An 8,521-nucleotide genomic window follows, 5' to 3' on the forward strand; every position below is an offset into this window, starting at 1 on the left:
AACAAAAAATGTTGCAGATTAAATACTGATTTGAATATTATGTGAAAGCTTAGAAAAAATCTGTTACAATGTACAAAACAAGCGACAAGACAATATTGCAGTAATATACAGAAGTCCTGTGAGGCCATTTTCACTGAGAGGAAAGATGGGTTCAGACGTGGTTGTATAAAAAGAGAGAATCAGAGTTTTGAATTAATCAGTTGAATGAATAATTTAATGGCACACTCATAATGAAGGTCAGTAGTTTCGTTCCTAAATGAATTTGCTTTTCTGAACAAATCAGTTTACTGAATGATTCAATTGATTCACTTTTAAAGATTCAATTGATTCACTTGTTACTTGCTGCCACCTACTGGTATAACAATGTAAACTGCAAAAAGAGCCACTGAAAAAACCAACCACTAATACACAGACTGACAGACTGACAGTCTGGAACGTGACTGTAAAAAAAAATGCTCAGCCAGCCAAATTCGAGGACTGCAACTAATTGTTGTATGAAGACCAATACAGCATGACCTTGATAGTCTACGAAAACCCCCCCAGAAAACTAGCTGTACACAAGTGATTTTTCAGTCTTGGATAAAGACTTTCAATACTGTTTTCCTTTAGCAGCTTTCCAGAGTGCACAAAAATAAAACACCAAAATAAAATATAACAAAGCCTTGTTAAGGCAGTCTTGTCTTTGACCCATGGTCCATAAAACCAAAAGCTCTATAATTAGCAATTGGGATTTTAGAAGGGAGGAAATGGCCCCAATGGCAGGCCTGCGTAAGACAACCTATAATTGGACCACAGGCACACCCATTGAACAAGCTACACAGTGTTCCTGCATCATGCATTACCATTTAATTGTAATAATTAAATTGCCCAAATGTAGTAGTTGCAATACAATCTAAGTAAGAGATTGCGACTTAAATGGCAATGTGTTCAATGCACATAAATAAGCGATCTGTATGTGCAGTGGTTTACACACACTGATTTGTTCATGTATTTCTGAATTAGGGATCAAAGGATGAAGGCAGCCTTTGCAATGCTATTCATCATACGGTTATTTCCTATGTTGGAACTAACAAGCATTTGTCTTTTTCAGATAGCCTTTCAGGGTGAAATTTGGCTTTCGCCCACACAAGTTCACACTGTGGCCTTGTGTGACAAAACCTTCTTCAGAGAACAATAATATCCTTCAAAAAGTATATAAAATAAAAATGTCCAGTAACTGTGAATGTGTGGACGCTTAAAGACAACATAGATTGAAATGGTGCCTGTTGGACAGATGAAGAGCAAGATGGATGTGATTCTTAAAAATATGCTTCATTTAAACCGGGTAAAACTAATTGTCTTTAAATACAAATATAACACAAATAGAAACAGGTCCTTGAATTAATTTAAAGGGGTAGTTCACTTAAAATGAAATGAAAATGAAAATGCTAAAAATTTACTCACCCTCAGGTCATCCAAGATACAGATGAGTTTGTTTCTTCTTCAGAACAGATTTGGAGAAATTTAGCATTACATCACTTGCTCACCAATGGATCCTCTGCAGTGAAAGGGTACTGTCAGAATGAGAGTCCAAACAGCTGATAAAAGCATCACAATAATTCACAAGTATTCCAGTTCAAGTCCGTCAATTAATGTCTTGTGAAGTGAAAAGCTGCATGTTTGTAAAAAAACAAATCCATCATTGAGACATTTTAAACTTCAAACGGTTGCTTCCAGTTGCTTCCAGCTAAAATACAAGTCCTCTATCCATAATATTGCTTTCTCCAGTGAAAAATGTATCTTGTCTGAATCAGGAGAGAAATATGCAGCAATCAAGCACCGTTTACAAGCAAAACAATCCAAAACAGTTATATGTCATTATATAACAACAGTTATAAACAAATACTTTAGTGGTTTTTGATGTGAGAGGAAGACATAGGCGGTGGACTTTTTTGATGGAGGAAGTGTTATTATAGATCATGAATTGATATTTTGGCCAGAAGCAACGGTTTAAATTTAAAATGTTTACAAACATGCAGATTTTCACTTCACAAGATGTTAATTGATGAATGTGGGTTTTCTTGTGGAATTTTACTGTGATGTTTTAATCAGCTGTTTGAACTCTCATTCTGACGGCTGCAGAGAATACCACAAGTGATGTAATGCTAAATTTATCCAAATCTGTTCTGATGTAAAAATTAACTCATCCTCATTTTCATTTTGGGGGGAACTATTGCTTTAAGGATAAACATAAAGTTCAAGATTCTACAGAGAATGACAGGAAATAGGTTATATCATAATGTAAACAGATGCAGAATAAGTTATATGCAGAATAACGCTTAGTCTGGTGCAGGTTTTCTGGTAGTGCAATACGGTTAAAAGGAATCAGTCCCAGGCTAATGGGTTATTGGTCACGTGTACTAGACGGCCTTAATTATGAAGCTATATTTGAATGGGGATGTAGGGCAGGGATTACTCTGACATTAACTGAGTATAGAGGTAAACCATAAAGGCATACGTCCGGTTCAGCATGTGTGCTGACATCTGAACAGCATGAATGTCACCAATCCAGTAAATGAGCACATTGACAGTGGCGTCCTTGTGTGATCGTAACTTCAAAGTCCTTAATTGGCTGGTCAGTAAAAGTTGGTCTGAGCATTTCTGTCCCAGCACACATTGACTGAAGTGAGTCGGAGGACTTTATTGATCACATGGACATAATGATGAGGAGAAATATGGGACAGTCTGTGATGGCTGATATTTTGAAAAAGGTGACATTAATTTTGAAAACCGGATTGTTTTGTCTTTATTGGGATTTCTGAGCTGCTCAAAAACATGGGCTATTTTTATGTCTTGCGTGCGCAAAAGCTGTCTTTTTTTCAGACAGCGGTCTCCAATTAGCCTGCTCTTTCCTCTTGGAGGCCTTTGAAATCTAGTCTTGCACACACTGTTGTCGTTTGTGCATCTGAAATAGGTGCTAGATGTACCCTTTTTCTGGCCAATGCACACTGAAGCTCAGTGGTGTAATGTAACGAAGTAATAATACTTTGTTAGAGTACTTAAGTTTTTTTTGGGAGTATCTGTACTTTACTTGAGTATTTATATTTTTGTCAACTTTCACTTTTACTCCACTACATTTCCTAATTAAAATGTATACTTTTACTCCAATACATTTACCCGAAGGTGCCCGGTCGACCCAAACCTCGGGTGCCAACTTTTTTGGGACTTGGAATGTCACCTCACTGGCAGGGAAGGAGCCTGAGCTGGTACAGGAGGTTGAGAGATACCGTCCAGATACAGTCGGGCTCACTTCCACTCACAGCTTGGGTTCTGGAACCACTCTTCTCATCCAAGGGTGAACTCTCCACGATTCTGGCGTTTCCCAGGGTGAGAGGCAGCGGGCTGGTGTGGGCTTGTTAATAGCCCCCCAGTTCAGCCGCCATGTGTTGGAGTCCACCCCAGTGAATGAGAGGGTCGTCTCCCTGCACCTTCGGGTCAGGGAACGGTCTCTCACTGTCATTTGTGCTTATGCGCCTAACGGCAGTGCAGAGTACCTAGCCTTTTTAGAGTCCCTGGGGGGGCGTGCTGGAAAGCGCGCCCACTGGGGACTCTGTTGTTCTACTGGGGGACTTTAACGCCCATGTGGGCAGCGACAGTGACACCTGGAGGGGCGTGATTGGGAGGAACGGCCTCCCTGATCTGATCCCGAGTGGTGAGTTGTTATTGGATCTCTGTGCTAGTCATGGTTTGTCCATAACGAACACCATGTTCAAGCATGAGGGTGTCCATCAGTGCACGTGGCACAAGGACACCCTAGGTCGGAAGTCGATAATCAACTTTGTAGTCGTTTCTTCTGATCTTCGGCCATATGTCTTGGACACTCGGGTAAAGAGAGGGGCTGAGCTGTCAACTGATCACCACCTGGTGGTGAGTTGGACATTTACCCGAAGCATATTCGTACTTTTACTTTCAATACTAAAGTACATTTAACATAAAAAAAATACTTTTCATACTTAAGTACAATAAATATCACATACTTTAAGACTTTTATTCAAGTAATATTCTAAACGGTGACTTCAACTTCAACCAAAGTCATTTTCTGGTAAGATATCTGTACTTTTACTTAAGTATGGTTTTCAGGTACTTTATCCACCACTGCTGAAGCTGTGGCAGTGGAAACAATTATGGGTCAATGACATATAGTGTCTAATGACATAGTGTCCAAAATAAAGAATAAACAGTGAAAAGATTAAAACACAAAAGGCAAGATCTTAGAAATGTACTAATGTACCGTTTCTCATAACATCATATAATTGATTTTCAAAAACATAATTTTGATACTCCAATAATTTTTGTATGTTTTTACACCTTGAACTAACATTGCCTTGTTACTAAAAAGGTTAAATTATCTAAACTTTTATATTTCTGACTTATATATCCGATAATGTCCTTTGAAGAAATGCCAATACAAGGAATTCTGCCCTTTAGGATTTCATGAAGGGCCATACTCGAAAGAAGAAAAAAAAAACTTTCTGAAAGTTATACGAAACCTGAAGGAGTGTATTTGCACAGAAATACTCTGTCATACGTCCAACTTGTTTTTTGAGACTTTGGCCATGTTTAGCATGAGAATCCAACTCTTTAACAGTGTAAATAAGTCATAATACATGAAATAGCATACCTCCCCTTTAACTTTTTTCAAATATTAATAAAGAGTGAACCTTTTTTCTATCTTTTTTTCTTTTACAAAATAATAAACGATTATGCCGTAGTATTTTCTAAGGTTTTCTTCTCAGGAATTTAGTTATTTTAATGAGAGAGATGTTTTCTTATTATGGTATCAAACTAATTTTACGTAATGCTCAGTAGATCTCAATACCTTGTAGCCCCCCTAAGAGTGTAGGTGTATTCATGTCATTGTATCTATGAATTGCATTTTTTAAGTATTTTTGAATAAATTAATAACTCAAACCAAAAAAATTATTGTCATGTCATGTTGACCCACACACAGAGTGATGAGGACATGATGTCTATCTCAATAGATAAAAAAACACATAAATGTGCAATTTAACCAGGGCCATTACCATCATAAAGAAGGACCTCAACAACCGACTCCAAAATTCAGCTAAGTGAATATTTTTCTTACCCGCCTTCCTTAATTTCTCTGTTCCAGTTCCATCTCCTTATTAATCTGTATTATTACACGCAGAAGACACAGGTTATACAGTATTAAAAAATGAATGTATCTATACCCAGAGCAGTCTTTCCCCCAGATTTTAGAGGTCACTAATAAAAAGAGATATACCCTGAAGAGGGAACACATGAACTGGGTCAGAGTCGAGATTCTTTCACTCACTAGGTGCTTTTGCAAGGCTTTTTAACTGTTTCAGTCATGCACTATTTCAGCAAATAATAAAGTACATTCAGTCACATAATAAGATATAAACTTGAAATCGATTACTCTCTGATTCTCCCCACAACTGTAAAGGTTGAAGTGTTAAAAATAGCACAGTAAATTGTCTTACCTCTCAGTCAGCTGTGTGTCTCTTCGAAGATAGATTTAAACACCAAAACTTTCATTAAAACTCAACAGAGAAAAAATTGAAACCATGGAACAATATACTATATGCCTATGATATACTAATGATATCAAAAAAGGGGATGGGAATAATGTACAGTAGGCCTATATATATATTTCCTCCCACCTCATATTATTTCCACAGTTTCTCGGCGGAACGCACAAATACACAATACTTTTGCGAGAGAACGCTAAATCAATGACACATAATTTTTCCTTTCATTTCATATTTTTTTCCATCACAAGTTAAGTCACCTTTATTTCTATAGCGCTTTATAGAATACTGGTTGTGTCAAAGGAGCTTTACAGTGTTAAACTGGAAAATAGTTTGTCAATAATGCACCATATTTTCCAGTCATCATACATACAGTAGTACAATCTTGGTATAAATAAATAATGAATAAATAAATAAATGGTAGGCAGCGGAGAAAAGCCCAAGTCAGCGTTCAGGATGTGACATCACATGAAAACCATGATTTGATAATTGACAATGAATTGACCTTCTTTGCCTGCAAACACTTACATAACAAAAACATTTAGTTAATGTGACCACACCTTAATTTGTGCTGATATGAAAAGATAGAAAATGTCCTTTATGTGGTGGGCATTTTACAAAAGCACTTAAAGGGACAGTTCACCCAAAAATGACATTTAAAAAGTCCTCATTTACTCACCCTCGTGTTGCTGGACCTAAATGGAAAAAAATACTGTGGAAGTCAATGGAAACCAGAAACTCTGTGATTATCGACATTATCAAAATATCAGCAAAAGAAAGAAATTCATACTGGTTTGGTACAACTTGGGGGTGCGTTTTCTTTTTTGGGTGAACTATCCCGTTCATAGCCACAACTAAAGGGGTGCAGGGGTTATGAAAACATCCTTTATATTTACATTTACATTAATTTAACAAACAATTTTATCCAAAGCAATCTTGCAAATAAGGAATACAACAAGTGATTCATTTTAGATAATGACTATGTTTTTAAGAAGTCTCTTCTGCTCACCAAGCCTGCATTTATTTGATCCAAAGTACAGCAAAAGCAGTAATGTTGTGAAATATTTTTACAGCTTTCTATTTGAATATATTTAAAAATGATTGCTGTGATCAAAGCTGAATTTTCAGTATCATTACTGCAGTCTTCAGTGTCACATCCTTCAGTAATCATTCTAATATGCTGATGTGCTGCTCAATAAACCTTTTTTAATTATTATTATTATTATCAATATTTAAAACAGTTGAGTACATTTTTTCAGGATTCTTTGATGAATAGAAAGATCCGAAGATCAGCATTTATCTGAAAAAAAAAGCTTTTGTAACATTATACACTATACCATTCAAAAGCTTAAAGTCAGTATAATTTTTATTTTTTGGAAAAGAAATTATAGAAATGAACACTTATTTAGCAGGGATGCTTTAAATTGATCAAAAGTGATGATAAAGACATTTAAAATGTCACAAAAGATATCTATTTCAGATAAATGCGGTTCTTCTGAACTTTCTATTCATCAAAGAAACCTGAAAAAAATTCTACTCAGCTGTTTTCAACATAATTATAATAAATGTTTTTTGAGCAGCAAATCAGAATATCAGAATGATTTCTGAAGGATCCTGTGACTGGAGTAATTATGCTAAATATTTAGCTTTGAAATCACAATAAATGACATTTTACAATATATTCAAATAGAAAACAGATATATAATATACAAACAGTTTTTTTTAATAGCCTAGTAAAAATATTTCAAAATGTTTCTGTTTTGCTGTACTTTTGATCAAATAAATGCATTCTTAGTGAACTGAAGAGACTTCTTTAAAAAACATGAACAATCTTACTGTTCAAAAACTTTTGACTGGTAGTGTATAGGCAACTTAAAATTCTCTAATTTCTAGCTTTTAATTGGCTTAGAAATCAGATAACTGCTGGACAATAACCAATAATAATGATTTGTTTATATACTACAATATATTCAAATAGAAAACAGATATATAATATACAAATAGTTTTTTTTAATAGCCTAGTAAAAATATTTCAAAATGTTTCTGTTTTGCTGTACTTTTGATCAAATAAATGCATTCTTAGTGAACTGAAGAGACTTCTTTAAAAAACATGAACAATCTTACTGTTCAAAAACTTTTGACTGGTAGTGTATAGGCAACTTAAAATTCTCTAATTTCTAGCTTTTAATTGGCTTAGAAATCAGATAACTGCTGGACAATAACCAATAATAATGATTTGTTTATATACTACAAACACTTTATCAAATAATAAGGCAGAATAGTTTCTATACTGTAATAAATGCTATGTCAATAAGCACTGCATTGTTCATATACTTTATTTATTACCTGGAGATGACTTGACAAACACAAATAAACCATTCACTGTCGCAATCGTAAGTTTAATGTCTTCATGTTTCCAACCGTTTCTGTTTTTCTGTGAAAACAGCCATAGCTGGACGCTTTTGTCCATATTAGGAATTTCCTCATACGACTTTCTGCGCAGCCCCTCCGGCTTCGAGTATGACTGAAACATACACTGCACGGAGTGTTTAGCGCTCTGCGATGTTCATCTCGCCTTATTCTGGGTCCGAATAAAACATCAGATCATACACAGACTATCCTGTCTCTTTGAATTCAAATCTATATTTATTCACACCGGCTCGTCCTCCGCGTAATCTACGCCCCTGTATATTAGCAGGAAACAATAGTCTTACTGAACCTCTTTCAAATTTTGTTGATTTTGTTCTAAGACCTTTGGTCACTTCCCTTCCAAGTTATCTGAGAGACAGCTGATTTTCTGCAATGTTTAGCAACTTTACCAAATGTTCATCAGGATGTTATTGTAACGCGGCTGACGAGACGTGAGACGTGTGGATCCATCTGCAAGCTTTTATTAGAGAGACGTGGTAAACAGGCAGGGTCAAACAATGGTAAACAGGTATATGGCGGGCAAAACACAAGAATAGTCC

The sequence above is a fragment of the Sinocyclocheilus grahami genome, unplaced genomic scaffold, assembly GCF_001515645.1.
Source record: "Sinocyclocheilus grahami isolate Dianchi unplaced genomic scaffold, SAMN03320097.WGS_v1.1 scaffold170.1, whole genome shotgun sequence".
Lineage (NCBI taxonomy): Eukaryota > Metazoa > Chordata > Actinopteri > Cypriniformes > Cyprinidae > Sinocyclocheilus > Sinocyclocheilus grahami.